This window comes from Triticum dicoccoides, chromosome 1B (assembly GCF_002162155.2).
Source record: "Triticum dicoccoides isolate Atlit2015 ecotype Zavitan chromosome 1B, WEW_v2.0, whole genome shotgun sequence".
NCBI lineage: Eukaryota > Viridiplantae > Streptophyta > Magnoliopsida > Poales > Poaceae > Triticum > Triticum dicoccoides.
The window spans coordinates 613,660,442-613,680,235 of NC_041381.1; positions in this window are offsets into that span (position 1 = coordinate 613,660,442).

Below are 19,794 nucleotides of genomic sequence, written 5' to 3' on the forward strand. Positions count from 1 at the left end.
AGCTGTGGTGTTCCAGGTGGCATGAGTTTGTGAAACTATTCCACATTGTTTTAGTTGAAGACCAAACTCCTAACTCAAATATTTTCCTCCACGATCAGATTGTAGAAATTTTATTTTCTTGTTACGATGATTTTCCACTTCACTCCGAAATTCTTTGAACTTTTCAAATGTTTCAGACTTGTGTTTCATCAAGTAGATATACCCATATCTGCTCACATCATCTGTGAAGGTGAGAAAATAACGATACCCACCACGAGCCTTAATACTCATTGGTCTGCATACAATAGTATGTATTATTTCCAACAAGTCAGTAGCTCGTTCCATTGTTCCGGAGAACGGAGTTTTAGTCATCTTGCCCAAAAGGCACGGTTCACAAGCATCAAATGATTCATAACCAAGTGATTCCAAAAGTCCATCTTTATGGAGTTTCTCCACGCGCTTTACACCGATATGACCCAAACGGCAGTGCCACAAATAAGTTGCACTATCATAATCAACTTTGCATCTTTTGGCATCAATATTATGAATATGTGTATTACTATGATCGAGATCGAACAAACTATTTTCATTGGGTGTATGACCATCGAAGGTTTTATTCATGTAAACAGAACAACAATTATTCTCTGTCTTTAAATGAATAACCGAATTGCAATAAACATGATCAAATCATATTCATGCTCAACGCAACTGCCAAATAACATTTATTTAGGTTTAACACTAATCCCGAAAGTATAGGGAGTGTGTGATGATGATCATATCAATCTTGGAACTACTTCCAACACTCATCGTCACTTCCCCTTCAACTAGTCTCTGTTTATTTTGTAACTCCTGTTTCGAGTTACTAATTTTTAGCAACCAAACAGGTATGAAATACTCAGGGGCTACTATAAACACTAGTAAGGTACACATCAATAACCTGTATATCAAATATACCCTTGTTCATTTTGCCATCCTTCTTATCTACCAAATATTCAGGGCATTTCCGCTTCCAGTGACCATTTCCTTTGCAGTAGAAGCACTCAGTTTCAGGCTTTGGTCCAGCTTTGGGCTTCTTCGCGGGAGTGACAACTTGCTTGCCATTCTACTTGAAGTTTCCCTTTCTTTGCCTTTGCCCTTTTCTTGAAACTAGTGATCTTGTCAATCAACACTTGATGTTCTTTCTTGATTTCTACCATCGTCGATTTCAGCATCACGAAGAGCTCGGGAATCATTTTCGTCATCCCTCGCATACTATAGTTCATCATGAAGTTCTACTAACTTGCTGATGGTGACTAGAGAACTCTGTCAATCACTATCTCATCTAGAAGATTAACTCCCACTTGATTCAAGCGATTGTAGTACTCAGACAATCTAAGCACTTGCTCACTAGTTGAGCAATTCTCCTCCATCTTTTAGGCGAAGTATTTGTCAGAGGTCTCATACCTCTTGACACGGGCATGAGTATGAAATATCAATTTCATCTCATGGAACATCTCATATGTTCCGTGACGTTTCAAAAATGTTTGTAATCCCGGTTCTAAGACGTAAAGCATGGTGCACAAAACTATCAAGTAGTCATCATATTGAGCTAGCCAAATGTTCATAACATCTGTTTTTGCTCCTGCAATAGGTCTGTCACCTAGCGGTGCATCAAGGACATAATTCTTCTGTGCAGCAATGAGGATAAACCTCAGATCACGGACCAAGTCCACATCATTTCTACTAACATTTTTCAACTTAGTTTTCTCTAGGAACACATATAAAAACATAGGGAAGCAACAACGCGAGTTATTGATCTACAACATAATTTGCAAAATACTACCACGACTAAGTTCATGATAAATTAAAGTTCAATTAATCATATTACTTAAGAATTCCCACTTAGACAGACATCTCTCTAGTCATCTAAGTGATCACGTGATCCAAATCAACTAAACCATGTCCGATCATCACGTGAGATGGAGTAGTTTCAATGGTGAACATCACTATGTTGATCATATCTACTATATGATTCACGTTCGACCTTTCGGTCTCCGTGTTCCGAGGCCATATATGTATATGCTAGGCTCGTCAAGTTTAACCTGAGTATTCCGCGTGTGCAACTGTTTTGCACCCGTTGTATTTGAACGTAGAGCCTATCACACCCGATCATCATGTGGTGTCTCAGCATGAAGAACTTTCGCAACGGTGCATACTCAGGGAGAACACTTCTTGATAATTTAGTGAGAGATCATCTTAAAATGCTACCGTCAATCAAAGCAAGATAAGATGCATAAAGGATAAACATCACATGCAATCAATATAAGTGATATGATATGGCCATCATCATCTTGTGCTTGTGATCTCCATCTCCGAAGCATCGTCGTGATCACCATCGTCACCGGCGCGACACCTTGATCTCCATCGTAGCATCATTGTCGTTACGCCATCTATTGCTTCTACGACTATCGCTACCGCTTAGTGATAAAGTAAAGCAATTACAGGGCGTTTGCATTTCATACAATAAAGCGACAACCATATGGCTCCTGCCAGTTGCCAATAACTCGGTTACAAAACATGATCATCTCATACAATAAAATGTAGCATCACGTCTTGACCATATCACATCACAACATGCCCTGCAAAAACAAGTTAGACGTCCTCTACTTTGTTGTTGCAAATTTTACGTGGCTGCTACGGGCTGAGCAAGAACTGTTCTTACCTTCGCATCAAAACCACAATGATAGTTCGTCAATTTAGTGTTGTTTTAACCTTCGCAAGGACCGGGCGTAGCCACACTCGGTTCAACTAAAGTTGGAGAAACAGACACCCGCCAGCCACCTGTGTGCAAAGCATGTCGATAGAACCAGTCTCGCGTAAGCGTACGCGTAATGTCGCTCCGGGCCGCTTCATCCAACAATACCGCCAAACCAAAGTATGACATGCTGGTAAGCAGTATGACTTGTATCGCCCACAACTCACTTGTGTTCTACTCGTGCATATAACATCTATGCATAAAACCTGGCTCCGATACCACTGTTGGGGAACGTAGTAATTTCAAAAAAATTCCTATGCACACGCAAGATCATGGTGATGCATAGAAACGAGAGGGGGAGTGTATCTTCATACCCTTGAAGATCGCTAAGCAGAAGCGTTTATCAACGCGGTTGATGTAGTCGTACGTCTTCACGATCTGATCGATCCAAGTACCGAACGCACGGCACCTCCGAGTTCTGCACACGTTCAGATCGATGACGTCCTTGCCTTCTCGATCCAGCAAGACGGGCGAAGTAGTAGATGAGTTCCGGCAGCATGACGGCGTGGTGATGGTGTTGGTGAAGAACAATCTCCGTAGGGCTTCGCCTAAGCACTACGGAAACTATGACGGAGGATAAACTAGAGGGGACAGGGTTGCCGGCACACGGCTTGCTGTTTCTTGATGTGTCTTTGGTGCTAGCCCCGCCCCTCTATTTATATGTTGAGCCCCGGGGTCGAAACTTGGAGCAAAAGCCTCCTCAAAGTCGGTTTTGCCCGAAAGGCAAGAGTCCCACTCGGACTCCAGGACCAAATGCCACAATCCTTGGTGTCTGGCCCAGACGCCATGGGCCTCGGCGTCTGGCCCAGGGCCAGACGCCAGGGTCTCCGGTGTTTGGCCCCCTGGCCTCCGCAAAACTCCTTTTGCACCGACTTATAGCCCCGTGGGCCTGACCCCTTGGCCTAACCATATCATCCAATATATGAATCTTTACCTCCGGACCATTCCGGAGCTCCTCGTCATGTCCGTGATCTCATCCAGGACTCCGAACAACATTCAGTCACCAACATACATAACTCATATAATACTATATCGTCAACGAAACGTTAAGCGTGCGGACCCTACGGGTTCGAGAACTATGTAGACATGACCGAGACACGTTTCCGGTCAATAACCAATAGCGGGACCTGGATGCCCATATTGGCTCCCACATATTCTACTAAGATCTTTATCGGTCAAACCGCATAACAACATACGTTGTTACCTTTGTCATCGGTATGTTACTTGCCCGAGATTCGATTGTCGGTATCTCAATACCTAGTTCAATCTCATTACCGGCAAGTCTCTTTACTCGATACGTAATGCATCATTCCGTAACTAACTCTTAAGCTACATTGCTTGCAAGGCTTATAGTGATGTGCATTACCGAGAGGGCCCAGAGATACCTCTCCGACAATCGGAGTGACAAAACCTAATCTCGAAATACGCCAAATCAACATGTACCTTTGGAGACACCTGTAGAGCTCCTTTATAATCACCCAGTTACGTTGTGACGTTTGGTAGCACACAAAGTGTTCCTCCGGTAAACGGGAGTTGCATAATCTCATAGTTGTAGGAACATGTATAAGTCATGAAGAAAGCAATAGCAACAAACTAAATGATCAAGTGCTAAGCTAACGGAATGGGTCATGTCAATCACATCATTCTCCTAATGATATGATCCCGTTAATCAAATGACAACTCATGTCTATGGTTAGGAAACATAACCATCTTTGATTAATGAGCTAGTCAAGTAGAGGCATACTAGTGACATTAAGTTTGTCTATGTATTCACACATGTATCATGTTTCCGGTTAATACAATTCTAGCATGAATAATAAACATTTATGATGAAATAAGGAAATAAATAATAACTTTATTATTGCCTCTAGAGCATATTTCCTTCATCTAACACACATGGAGTCTTGGTGCTGATCATGTTTTGCTCGTGGAAGAGGCTTGGTCAATGGGTTTGCAACATTCAGATCCGTATGTATCTTGCAAATATCTATGTCTCCCTCCGTGACTTGATCGCGGATGGAATTGAAGCGTCTCTTGATGTGTTTGGTTCTCTTGTGAAATCTGAATTCCTTTGCCAAGGCAATTTCTCCAGTATTGTGACAAAGATTTTCATTGGACCCGATGCACTAGGTATTACACCTAGATCGGATATGAACTCTTTCATCCATACTCCTTCATTTGCTGCTTCCGAAGCAGCTATGTACTCCGCTTCACACGTAGATCCCGTGACAACGCTTTGCTTGGAACTACACCAACTGACAGCTCCACTGTTCAATATAAATACGTATCCGATTTGTGACTTAGAATCATCCGGACCAGTGTCAAAGCTTCCCTCGATGTAACCATTTACGACAAGCTCTTTGTCACCTCCATAAACGAGAAACATATCCTTAGTCCTTTTCAGGTATTTCAGGATGTTCTTGACCGCTGTCCTGTGATCCACACCTAGATTACTTTGGTACCTCCCTGCTAAACTTATAGCAAGGCACACATTAGGTCTAGTACACAATATTGCATACATGATAGAACCTATGGCTGAGGCATAGGGAATGACTTTCATTTTCTCTCTATCTTCTGCAGTGGTCGGGCATTGAGTCTGACTCAACTTCACACCTTGTAACACAGCAAGAACCCTTTCTTTGACTGATCTGTTTTGAACTTATTCAAAACTTTATCAAGGTATGTGCTTCATGAAAGTCCACTTAAGCGTCTTTATCCATCTCTATAGATCTTGATGCCCAATATATAAGCAGCTTCACCGAGGTCTTTCATTGAAAAATTCTTATTCAAGTATCCTTTTATGCTATCCATAAATTCTGTATTATTTCCAATCAACAATATGTCATCCACATGTAATATTAGAAATGCTATAGAGCTCCCACTCACTTTCTTGTAAATACAGGCTTCTCCAAAAGTCTGTATGAAACCATATGTTTTGATCACATTATCAAAGCGTATATTCCAACTCCGAGAGGCTTGCACCAGTACATAAATGGATCGCTGGAGCTTGCACACTTTGTTAGCACCTTTTGGATCGACAAAACCTTCTGGTTGCATCATATACAACTCTTCTTTAAGAAATCCATTAAGGAATGCAGTTTGACATCCATTTGCCAAATTTCATAATCATAAAACGCGGCAACGGCTAACATGATTCAGACAGACTTAAGGATTGCTACGGGTGAGAAGGTCTCATCATAGTCAAATCCTTGAACTTGTCGAAAACCTTTCGCAACAAGTCGAGCTTTGTAGACAGTAACATTACCATCAGCATCAGTCTTCTTCTTGAACATCCATTTATTTTCTATGGCTTGCCGATCATCGGGAAAGTCTACCAAAGTCCACACTTTGTTCTCATACATGGATCCCATCTCAGATTTCATGGCCTCAAGCCATTTCGTGGAATCTGGGCTCATCATCGCTTCCTCAAAGTTCGTAGGTTCATCATGGTCTAGCAACATGACCTCCAAAATAGGATTACCATACCACTCTGGTGCGGACCATACTCTGGTTGACCGAGGAGGTTCGGTAGTAACTTGATCTGAAGTTTCATGATCATCATCATTAGCTTCTTCACTAATTGGTGTAGGAATCACTGGAATTGATTTCTATGATGAACTACTTTCCAATTTGGGAGAAGGTACAATTACCTCATCAAGTTCTACTTTCCTCCCACTCACTTCTTTCGAGAGAAACTCCTTCTCTAGAAAGGATCCATTCTTAGCAACGAATATCTTGCCTTCGAATCTGTGATAGAAGGTGTACCCAATAGTTTCCTTTGGGTATCCTATGAAGACGCATTTCTCCGATTTGGGTTCGAGCTTATCAGGTTGAAGCTTTTTCACATAAACATCGCAGCCCCAAACTTTAAGAAACGACAGCTTGGGTTTCTTGCCAAACCACAGTTCATATGGTGTCGTCTCAACAGATTTAGATGGTGCCCTATTTAACGTGAATGCAGCTATCTCTAAAACATAACCCCAAAATGATAGCGGTAAATTAGTAAGAGACATCATAGATCGCACCATATCGGAAACGCCATTATGCTGTGGTGTTCCAGGTGGCGTGAGTTGCGAAACTATTCCACATTGTTTCAAATGAAGACCAAACTCATAACTCAAATATTCGCCTCTGCGATCATATCGTAGAAACTTTATTTTCTTGTTACGATGATTTTCCACTTCACTCTGAAATTCTTTAAACTTTTCAAATGTTTTAGACTTATGTTTCATTAAGTAGATATACCCATATCTGCTCAAATCATCTGAAGGTCAGAAAATAACGATACCCGCCACGAGCCTCAACACTCATCGGACCGCATACATCAGTATGTATTATTTTGAACAAGTCAGTGGCTCGCTCCATTGTTCTGGAGAACGGAGTCTTAGTCGTATTGCCCATGAGTCATGGTTCTCAAGCATCAAGTGATTCATAATAAAGTGATTCCAAAAGCCCATCAACATGGAGTTTCTTCATGCGCTTTACACCAATATGACCTAAACGGCAGTGCCACAAATAAGTTACACTATCATTACTAACTTTGCATCTTTTGGCTTCAATATTATGAACATGTGTATTACTACGACCGAGATTCAATAAAAATAGACCACTCATCAAGGGTGCATGACCATAAAAGATATTACTCATATAAATAGAACAATCATTATTCTTTGATTTAAATGAATAACCGTCTTGCATCAAACAAGATCCAGATATAACGTTCATGCTCAACGCTGGCACCAAATAACAATTATTCAGGTCTAAAACTAATCCCGAAGGTAGATGTAGAGGTAGCATGCCGACGGCGATCACATCGACCTTGGAACCATTTCCGACACGCATCGTCACCTCGTCCTTAGCCAATCTTCATTTAATCCGTAGCCCCTGTTTCGAGTTGCAAATATGAGCAACAGAACTAGTATCAAATACCCAGGTGCCACTACGAGCATTAGTAAGGTACACATCAATAACATGTACATCAAATATACCTTTCAGTGACCAGTCAAATACTTGGGGCAGGTCCGCTTCCAGTGACCAGTCCCTTTGCAGTAGAAGCACTCAGTTTCAGGCCTAGGTCCAGACTTAGGCTTCATCCCGGGAGTAGAAACTTGCTTGCTATTCTTCTTGAAGTTCCCCTTCTTCCCTTTGCCCTTTTTCTTGAAACTAGTGGTCTTGTTAACCATCAACACTTGATGCTCCTTCTTGATTTCTACCTCTGCAACCTTTAACATTGCGAAGTGCTCGGGAATTGTCTTTTCCATCCCTTGCTATAGTTCATCACGAAGCCCTTATAGCTTGGTGGTAGTGATTGAAGAACTCTGTCAATGACACTATCATCAGGAAGATTAACGCCCAGCTGAGTCAAGTGGTTATGGTAGCCAGACATTCTGAGTATGTGTTCACTGACAAAACTATTCTCCTCCATCTTGCAGCTATAGAACTTGTTGGAGACTTCATATCTCTCAACTCGGGCATTTGCTTGAAATATTAACTTCAACTCTTGGAACATCTCATATGCTCCATGATGTTCAAAACGTCTTTGAAGTCCCGATTCTAAGCCGTAAAGCATAACACACTGAACTATCAAGTAGTCATCAGATCGAGCTTGCCATACATTCATAACATCAGCATCTGATCCTGCAGAAGGCCTTGTACCTAGCGGTGCTTCAAGGACATAATTCTTCTGTGCAACAATGAGGATAATCCTCAAGTTATGGACCCAGTCCGTGTAGTTGCTATCATCATCTTTCAACTTAGCTTTTTCTAGGAACGCATTAAAATTCAAGGGAACGGTAGCATGGGCCATTGATCTACAACAACACAGATATGCAAAAAACTATCAGGACTAAGTTCATGACAAATTAAATTTTAGTTAATCATATTACTAAAGAACTCCCACTTAGATAGACATCCCTCTAGTCATCTAAATGATCACGTGATCGATATCAACTAAACCATGTCTGATCATCACGTGAGATGGAGTAGTTTTCAATGGTGAATATCTCTATGTTGATCATATCTACTATATGATTCACGTTCGAACTTCCGGTCTCTATGTTCCGAGGCCATATCTGCATATGCTAGGCTCGTCAAGTTTAACTCGAGTATTATGCACGTGCAAAACTGGCTTGCACCCGTTGTATGTGAACGTAGAGCTTATCACACCTGATCATCACGTGGTGTCTCGGCATGACGAACTGTAGCAACGGTGCATACTCAGGGAGAACACTTATACCTTGAAATTTAGTGAGGTATCATCTTATAATGATACCGCTGTACTAAGCAAAATAAGATGCATAAAAGATAAACATCACATGCAGTCAAAATATGTGACATGATATGGCCATCATCATCTTGTGCCTTTGATCTCCATCTCCAGAGCATCATCATGATCTCCATTGTCACTGGTTTGACACCTTGATCTCTATCATAGCATCGTTGTTGTCTCGCCAACTATTGCGTATACGACTATCGCTACCGCTTAGTGATAAAGTAAAGCAATTACATGGCGATTGCATTTCATACAATAAAGCGACAACCATATGGCTCCTGCCAGTTGCCGATAACTTTGTTACAAAACATGATCATCTCATACAATAATTTATGTCACATCATGTCTTGACCATATCACATCACAACAAGCCCTGCAAAAACAAGTTAGACGTCCTCTACTTTGTTGTTGTCAGTTTTACATGGCTGCTACGGGCTTCTAGCAAGAACCGTTCTTACCTACACATCAAAACCACAATGATTTTTTGTCAAGTGTGTTATTTTAACCTTCAACAAGGACTGGCCATAGTCAAACTCGATTCAACTAAAGTTGGAGAAACAGACACCCGCCATCCACCTGTGTGCAAAGCACGTCGATAGAACCGGTCTCATGAACGTGGTTATGTAATGTTGGTCCGGGCCGCTTCATCCAACAATACCATCGAATCAAAGTAAGACGTTGGTGGTAAGCAGTATGACTATTATCGCCCACAACTCTTTGTGTTCTCCTCATGCAAATCATCTACGCATAAACCTGGCTCGGATGCCATTGTTGGGGAACGTAGCATGCAATTTCAAAAAAATTCCTATGATCATGCAAGATCTATCTAGGATATGCATAACAACGAGAGAGGGAGAGTGTGTCCACGTACCCTCGTAGACCGAAAGCGGAAGCGTTAGGTTAACACAGTTGATGTAGTCGAACGTCTTCAAGATCCAACCGATCTACTACCGAATGTACGACACCTCTGAGTTCAGCACATGTTCAGCTCGATGACGTCCTGATAACCCATAGGTATAGGGGATCGCAACAGTTTTCGAGGGTAGAGTATTCAACCCAAATTTATTGATTCGACACAAGGGGAGCCAAAGAATATTCTCAAGTATTAACAGTTGAGTTGTTAATTCAACTACACCTGGATAACTTAGTATCTGCAGCAAAGTATTTAGTAGCAAAGTAGTATGGAAGTAATGGTAACAGTAACAAAAGTAATAGTAGCAGTTTTGTAGTAATTGTAACAGTAGCAGTGGTAAAGTAAATAAGCAAAGCACAATATGTGAAAAGCTCGTAGGCATTGGAATAGGGATGGATAATTATGTCGGGTGCGATTCCTCATGTAATAGTTATAACATAGGGTGACACAGAACTAGCTCCAATTCAGCAATGTAATGTAGGCATGTATTCCGAATATAGTCATACGTGCTTATGGAAAAGAACTTGCATGACATCTTTTGTCCTACCCTCCCATGGCAGCGGGGTCCTAGTGGAAACTAAGGGATATTAAGGCCTCCTTTTAATAGAGTACCGGACCAAATCATTAACACATAGTGAATACATGAACTCCTCAAAGTACGGTCATCACCGAGAAGTATCCCGATTATTGTCACTTCGGGGTTGTCGGATCATAACACATAATAGGTGACTATAGACTTGCAAGATAGGATCAAGAACTCACATATATTCATGAAAACATAATAGGTTCAAATCTGAAATCATGGCACTCGGGCCCTAGTGACAAGCATTAAGGATAGCAAAGTCATAGCAACATCAATCTCAGAACATAGTGGATACTAGGGATCAAACCCTAACAAAACTAACTTGATTACATGGTAAATCTCATCCAACCCATCACCGTCCAACAAGCCTACGATGGAATTACTCACGCACGGCGGTGAGCATCATGAAAATGGTGACGGAGGATGGTTGAGGATGATGACGGCAATGAATCCCCCTCTCTGGAGCCCCGAATGGACTCCAGACCAGCCCTCCCGAGAGAGATTAGGGCTTGGCGGCTGCTTCGTATCGTAAAACGCGATGAAACTTTCTCTCTGATTTTTCTCTCCGTGAAAGCAAATATATGGAGTTGGAGTTAAGGTCGGTGGACGTCCAGGGGGCCCACAAGGCAGGGGTCGCGCCCCTACCCTCGTGGATAGGGTGTGGGCCCCTTGATGCTATTTCTTTCGCCAACATTTTTTATTTATCCTGAAAAGTTGCTCCGTGGATTTTTAGGTCATTCTGAGAACTTTTATTTCTGCACAAAAATAACACCATGGCAGTTCTGCTGAAAACTGCGTCAGTCCAGGTTAGTTTCATTCAAATCATGCAAGTTAGAGTCCAAAACAAGGGCAAAAGTTTTTGGAAAAGTAGATACAATGGAGATGTATCAACTCCCCCAAGCTTAAACCTTTGCTTGTCCTCAAGCAATTCAGTTGACAAACTGAAAGTGATAAAGAAAAACTTTTACAAACTCTGTTTGCTCTCGTTGTTGCAAATATGTAAAGCCAGCATTCAAGTTTTCAGAAAAGATTATGAACTAACCATATTCACAATAACAATTAGGTTTGATGTTCACTCATATCAATGGCATAATCAACTAGCGAGCAATAATAATAAATCTGGGATGACAATACTTTCTCAAAAGAATCATAATATGATATAACAAGATGGTATCCCGCTAGCCCTTTGTGAGACCGCAAAACATAAATGCAGAGCACCTTTAAAGATCAAGGACTGACTAAACATTGTAATTCATGGTAAAAGAGATCCAGTCAAGTCATACCCAACATAAACTAATAGTAATGCATGCAAATGACAGCGGTGCTCTCCAGCGGGTGCTTTTTAATAAGAGGGTGATGACTCAACATAAAAGTAAATAGATAGGCCCTTCGCAGAGGGAAGCAGGGATTTGTAGAGGTGCCAGAGCTCGATTTTAAAATAGAGATAATAACATTTTGAGCGGTATACTTTCACTGTCAACATAACAACTATGAGATCTCAATATCTTCCATCCTACACACATTATAGGTGGTTCCCAAATAGAATGGTAAAGTTTATACGTCCCCACCACCAACAAGCATCAATCCATGGCTTGCCCGAAACAACAGGTGCCTCCAACTAGCAACAATCCTGGGGGAGTTTTGTTTAATTATTTTGATTTGATTTGAGCATGGGACTGGGCATCCCGGTTACCAGCCATTTTCTCGTGAATGAGGAGCGGAATCCACTCCTCTTGAGAATAACCCACCTAGCATGGAAGATATAGACAGCCCCAGTTGATACATGAGCTGCTCGAGCATACAAAACAGAATTTCATTTGAAGGTTTGTAGTTTGGCACATACAAATTTACTTGGAACGGCAGGTAGATACCGCACATAGGAAGGTATGGTGGACTCATATGGAATAACTTTGGGGTTTATGGAGTTTGGATGCACAAGCAGTATTCCCGCTTAGTACAGGTGAAGGCTAGCAAGAGACTGGGAAGCGACCAACTGAGAGAGCGACAACAGTCATGAACATGCATTAAAATTAATCAACACTGAGTGTAAGCATGAGTAGGATAATCCACCATGAACATAAATATCGTGAAGGCTATGTTGATTTTGTTTCAACTACATGCGTGAACATGTGCCAAGTCAAGTCACTCGAATCATTCAAAGGAGGATACCACCCTATCATACCACATCACAACCATTTTAATAGCATGTTGGCACGCAAGGTAAACCATTATAAACTCATAGCTAATTAAGCATGGCATAAGCAACTATAATCTCTAATTGTCATTGCAAACATGTTTATTCATAATAGGCTGAATCAGGAACGATGAACTAATATATTTACAAAAACAAGAGAGGTCGAGTTCATACCAGCTTCTCTCATCTCAGCCAGTCCACATCGTCATTATTGTCTTTCACTTGCACGACCGAATGATGTGGATAATAATAATAGTGCACGTGCATTGGACTAAGCTGGAATCTGCAAGCATTCAATTCGAGGGAGAAGACAGGGTAATATGGGCTCTTGGTTAAATCAACAATCATGTGCATATTAAAGCCACTAAACATTTTCATTATGGTCTTCTCCTCTCGACCCCCAAAGAAAAGAAAAGAAAAAAAACTATTTACACGGGAAAGCTCCCAACAAGCAAAAGAAGAACGAGAAATCATTTTGGGTTTTCTTTTAATTACTACTACAAGCATGGAAATTAAACTAACTAATTTTTTTGGTTTTTCTTAAGGTTTATCAAACACACAAGAAGAAAGCTAGAAAAAGAATTTAAACTAGCATGGATAGTACAATGAAAAAGTATGAGCACCGACAACTAGAATGAGTGTGTGAACATGAATGTAACGTCGCTGAGAAATACGTACTCCCCCAAGCTTAGGCTTTTGGCCTAAGTTGGTTTATGCCCATGGATCGCGGCTACTCTCCCCGGTGTACTGAGGAGTGTCATTGTACTGCCACTGACTGGCGATCTCCTCCGGATCCCACTGATAAGATGATGGTCGATAAGGGTCAAGTGGTGGTTCCGGCTCGGGCTCTGGAGCTGTTGTCTGGCCACGAAGCACATAGATGGCCTCCGGCAAGACGAGGTAATGGCCTGCAGTTAAATCAAACAAAGAGGGCGCATGCAGATAATAATCTCATTGTGTTTCTTATGAAATCTCAAATTATACAAAAGCATCTTATCATCATTATTAACGATAAACTCATGTAATACCATGCTCTTATAATCTAGAAAAGTAGGGGGTAGCAGTTTTTCCTCTTTCTCAAAATGCCTAATAGGTATCTCGAAATGTTTAGCAAGGCGTGCATCATAGATACCTCCAAAGATGGGGCCCTTCGTACGGTTCAGGCTTAGTCGTTTAGCAATAATAGCACCCATACTAACAGAGTTATCATGGAATAAAGCATGGAAGAAAATAATAATATAAGGAACACTAAGGTTTCCACAGTTTCCGCGACCAATTAAGCATCGACTAGCAAATATTGCAAAGTAGCATAAAACAGGAAAATGTATGCTAGTAATTCTTGCATCGGAAACCTTCCTCGATTCCCCTGCAGTAATAGTGTCAATAAAACCATCCACATCTTTACGATGCAGTTCCTCTAAGCTGCCCTCGAAGGGTATTTTGCAAACCGCGCAAAAATCAAGTAATGACATCTCCCTAGCCACATCATATAAATGAAAAGCTACTGACGGAGGTGATTTCTTAGGATAATAGTAGAAATTTTGCATGAAAGTATTGGTGAGTAAGAGATCCTGTTCGATCCAGTCGTGGAGGAAGTCGGTGAGACCCGCATTATCAACCAAAGAATAAAAGTCTTCATAAATCCCGGCTGCTCTTAAGAAATCATCACAAGGCCATTCACACGGCCGTACTTCCGCCACACGAGGAAGATTATACTTGTCCTTTTCATTCTCCTTAGTTTGTTTATCCTTAGAGCCTTGGCTAGAAGAGCCCCTCAAGAATCTCTTAACCATTTCTTGAAAATTTCTGAAATTTTTAGTAACTCAAAATAAAAGTGAATCAAACTCAACAAAACTGATAGCAACTACTCCCACAAATGCCTAGAGCCTATATCATGCATTAGAATTACTTGGGACCATATAAATTTGACATGCAAGCTCAAGAATAGGGTCACCTAGGCAACAAAAATTTGCAATGAATAAAGCACTAGACCAAAAACTAGTTGGATCATTGGAGAAGTCACATACCAAGGAACAATCCCCCAAAGCAGTTTTGTGAATGGATCTTTGAGCTAGGAGATCGAAAATCGCAGCAAAATGAGCTAGAACTCGTGCTTGAGCTGGATGGTGATTTTTTTGGGAGGAAGATGAAGTGTGTGGGTGCAGGAATAAGTGGAGGGGGCCATCATGGGCCCACGAGGCAGGGGGCGCGCCCTGTAGGGGTGGGCGCGCCCTGGACCCTCGTGGCCAGGTGCTTGCTCCCCCTGCTGTGTTCTCAGTGCCAGATATTCTTAAATATTTCAAAAACAATCATATTAATTTGCAGGGCATTTGGAGAACTTTTATTTTTGGGGTATTTTTAATTGCATGAATATTCAGAAAACAGACAGAAAATACGATTTTTACTTTATTTAATCTAAATAAAAGAAAGTAAAAGGAGGGTACAGAAGGTTGTGCCTTCTAATTTCATCCATCTCATGCCCATCAAAAGGAATCCACTAACAAGGTTGATCAAGTCTTGTTAACAGACTCATTCCGAATAACATGGAACCGAAGAAATTTCGAATAACACTTGGTTACCTCAACGGGGATATGCACATCCCCAATAATAAGAATATCATATTTTTTTCTTGACAGTAGGAAGAGGAAATTCAAAACCTCCAATAATAATTGACGGAATTTTTCCAATAGAATTGACGCTATGAACTTAAGGTTGTTTCCTCGGAAAGTGTACCGTATGCTCATTACCATTAACATGAAAAGTGACATTGCCTTTGTTGCAATCAATAACAGCCCCTACAGTATTCAAAAAGGGTCTACCAAGGATAATTGACATACTATCGTCCTCGGGAATATCAAGAATAACAAAGTCTAAAAAATAGTAACATTTGCAACCACAACAGGCACATCCGGCAGGTATGGCAGTTGATTTATCGGCCATTTGCAAAGATATTTCAGTAGGTGTCAACTTATTCAATTCAAGTCTACCATATAAAGAGAGAGAGGCATAACACTAACACCGGCTCCAAGATCACATAAAGCAGTTTTAACTTAGTTTCTTTTAATGGAGCATGGCATAGTTGGTACTCCTGGATCTCCAAGTTTCTTAGGTATCCCACCTTTAAAAGTATAATTAGCAAGCATGGTGGAAATTTCAGCTTACGGTATCTTTCTTTTATTTGTAATAATATCTTTCATGTATTTAGCATAAGGATTTACTTTAAGCATATCAGTTAAGCGCATATGTAAGAAGATAGGTGTAATGATTTTAGCAAAGCGCTCAAAATCCTCATCATCCTTTTTCTTGGATGGCTTAGGAGGAAAAGGCATGGGTTTCTGAACCCATGGTTCTCTTTCTTTACCGTGCTTCCTAGCAACAAAGTCTCTCTTATCATAACGTTGATTCTTTGATTGTGGGTTATCAAGATCAACAACAGGTTCAGTCTCTACATCATTATTATTGCTAGGTTGAGCATCAACATGAACATTATCATTAACATTATCACTCGGTTCATGTTCATCACCAGATTGTGTTTCAGCATCAGAAATAGAAATATCATTGGGATTCTCAGGTGTGTCTACAACCAGTTCACTAGAAGCATGCAAAGTCTTATCATTTTTCTTTTTCTTCCTTTTAGAAGGACTAGGTGCATCTACATTATTTCTCTGAGAATCTTGCTCAATTCTCTTAGGGTGGCCTTCAGGATACAAAGGTTCCTGAGTCATTTTACCAGTTCTAGTAGCCACTCTAATAGCAAAATCATGTTTATTATTTAATTCATCGAGCAAATCACTTTGAGCTTTAAGTACTTATTCTGCTTGAGTGGTAACCATAGAAGCATATTTACTAATGAGCTTAAGTTCACCTTTAACTCTAGCCATATAATCACTCAAGCGTCCAATCATGTAAGCATTACTCTTTAATTCTCCACCAACATAAGCATTGAAGTTTTCTTGCATAGCCATAACGTCATCAAATTCATCCAAACATTGGCTAGGAAACTTAGTAGAAGGGATTTCAAATTTATCATATCTATAGAGAGAATTTACCTTTACTACATATGTCGAGTTATCAAGACCATGTGTTTCTTCAATAGGTGGTAAACTAAGACCATGTATTTCTTCAACAGGAGGTAAATTCTTAACATCTTCAGCTTTAATACCTTTTTCTTTCATATATTTTTTTGCCTCTTGCATATCTTCAGGACAGAGAAATCGAACACCTCTCTTCTTCGGAGTTGGCTTAATTGGCTCAGGAGTTGGCTCAGGAATTGGCTCAGGAAGAGTCCAATAATTTTCATTAGTCAACATATTATTCAATAACAATTCAGCTTGATCGACTGGTCTTTCCCTGAAAACCCAACCAACACAACTATCCAAGTGGTCCTTGGAAGCATCAGTTAGTCCATTATAAAAGATATCAAGTATTTTATTTTTCTTAAGAGCATAATCAGGCAAAGCATTAAGTAATCGGAGAAGCCTCCCCCAAGCTTGTGGGAGACTCTCTTCTTCAATTTGCACAAAATTATATATTTCCCTCAAGGCAGCTTGTTTCTTATGGGCAGGGAAGTATTTACCAGAGAAGTAATAAATCATATCCTGGGGACTACGCACACAACCAGGATCAAGAGAATTAAACCAAGTTTTAGCATCACCCTTTAATGAGAATGGAAATATCTTAAGGATATAGTAGTAGCGGGATTTCTCGTCATTTGTGAACAGGGTAGCTATATCGTCTAACTTAGTAAGATGTGCCACAACAGTTTCAGATTCATTGCCATAAAAAGGATCTGATTCAACCAAAGTAATTATCTCAGGATCGATAGAGAATTCATAATCTTATTAGTAACAAAGATAGGTGAAGTAGCAAAAGCGGGGTCATATTTCATTCTAGCATTTAGAGATTTATGTTTCACATTAACTAATAACTTCTTAAGATCAGATCTATCGTTGCAAGCAAGAATATCTCTAGTAGTTTCTTCATCCATAACATAACCCTCAGGAACAACAGGTAATTCATACTTAGGGGGAGAACCTTCATCATCATTATCTTCAATAATTTCATCTTCAATAATTTCATTCTCTCTAACCCTAGCAAGTTGTTCATCGAGAAATTCACCTAATGACTCAGTAGTTTCAAGCACATAAGTAGTTTCATCATAAGTATCATGCATAGTAGAAGTGGCATCATCAATAACATGCGACATATCAGAATTCATAGCAGTAGCAGGTTTAGGTGTCACAAGCTTACTCATAACAGAAGGAGAATCAAGTGAAGAGCTAGATGGCAGTTCCTTACCTCCCCTCGTAGTTGAGGGATAAATCTTAGTCTTTCGTCTTTCAAGTTCTTCATAGTGACCAGCAGATATAAATGCCAAGTGAATCAAAGAATAGAGCTATATGCTCCCCGGCAACGGCGCCAGAAAATAGTCTTGATAACCCACAAGTATAGGGGATTGCAACAGTTTTCGAGGGTAGTGTATTCAACGCAAATTTATTGATTCGACACAAGGGGAGCCAAAGAATATTCTCATGTATTAGCAGTTGAGTTGTCAATTCAACCACACCTGGATAACTTAGTATCTGCAGCAAAGTATTTAGTAGCAAAGTAGTATGGAAGTAATGGTAACAGTAACAAAAGTAATAGTAGCAGTTTTGTAGTAATTGTAACAGTAGCAGTGGTAAAGTAAATAAGCAAAGCACAATATGTGAAAAGCTCGTAGGAATTGGATCAGTGATGGATAATTATGTCGGATGCGATTCCTCATGTAATAGTTATAACATAGGATGACACAGAACTAGCTCCAATTCATCAATGTAATGTAGGCATGTATTCCGAATATAGTCATACGTGCTTATGGAAAAGAACTTGCATGACATCTTTTGTCCTACCCTCCCGTGGCAGCGGGGTCCTAGTGGAAACTAAGGTATATTAAGGCCTCCTTTTAATAGAGTACCGGACCAAATCATTAACACATAGTGAACACATGAACTCCTCAAAGTACGGTCATCACCGAGAAGTATCCCGATTATTGTCACTTCGGGGTTGTCGGATCATAACACATAATAGGTGACTATAGACTTGCAAGATAGGATCAAGAACTCACATATATTCATGAAAACATAATAGGTTCAAATCTGAAATCATGCCACTCGGGCCCTAGTGACAAGCATTAAGGATAGCAATGTCATAGCAACATCAATCTCAGAACATAGTGGATACTAGGGATCAAACCCTAACAAAACTAACTTGATTACATGGTAAATCTCATCCAACCCATCACCGTCCAGCAAGCCTACGATGGAATTACTCACGCACGGCAGTGAGCATCATGAAAATGGTGACGGAGGATGGTTGAGGATGATGACGGCAATGAATCCCCCTCTCTGGAGCCCCGAATGGACTCCAGACCAGCCCTCCCGAGAGAGATTAGGGCTTGGCGGCGGCTCCATATCGTAAAACGCGATGAAACTTTCTCTCTGATTTTTCTCTCCGTGAAAGCAAATATATGGAGTTGGAGTTAAGGTCGGTGGACGTCCAGGGGTCCCACAAGGCAGGGGGCGCGCCCCTACCCTCGTGGACAGGGTGTGTGCCCCTTGATGCTATTTCTTTCGCCAACATTTTTTATTTATCCTGAAAAGTTGCTCTGTGGATTTTCAGGTCATTCCGAGAACTTTTATTTCTGCACAAAAATAACACCATGGCAGTTCTGCTGAAAACTGCGTCAGTCCAGGTTAGTTTCATTCAAATCATGCAAGTTAGAGTCCAAAACAAGGGCAAAAGTGTTTGGAAAAGTAGATACGATGGAGACGTATCACGTCCCTCGAACTCTTGATCCAGGAAAGGGTCGAGGGAGAGTTTCGTCAGAACGACGGCGTGATGACGGTGTTGGTGATGTGATCCGCGCAGGGCTGCGCCTAAGCACTACGATGATACTATCGGAGGAGTAAATGGTGGAGGGGGGCCCCGCACACGCCTAAGACAATATTGTGCCTTTGGGGTGCCCCCTGCCCCCGTATATAAAGGAGGGGGGAGGAGGCCGACTACTAGGGGGCGCGGC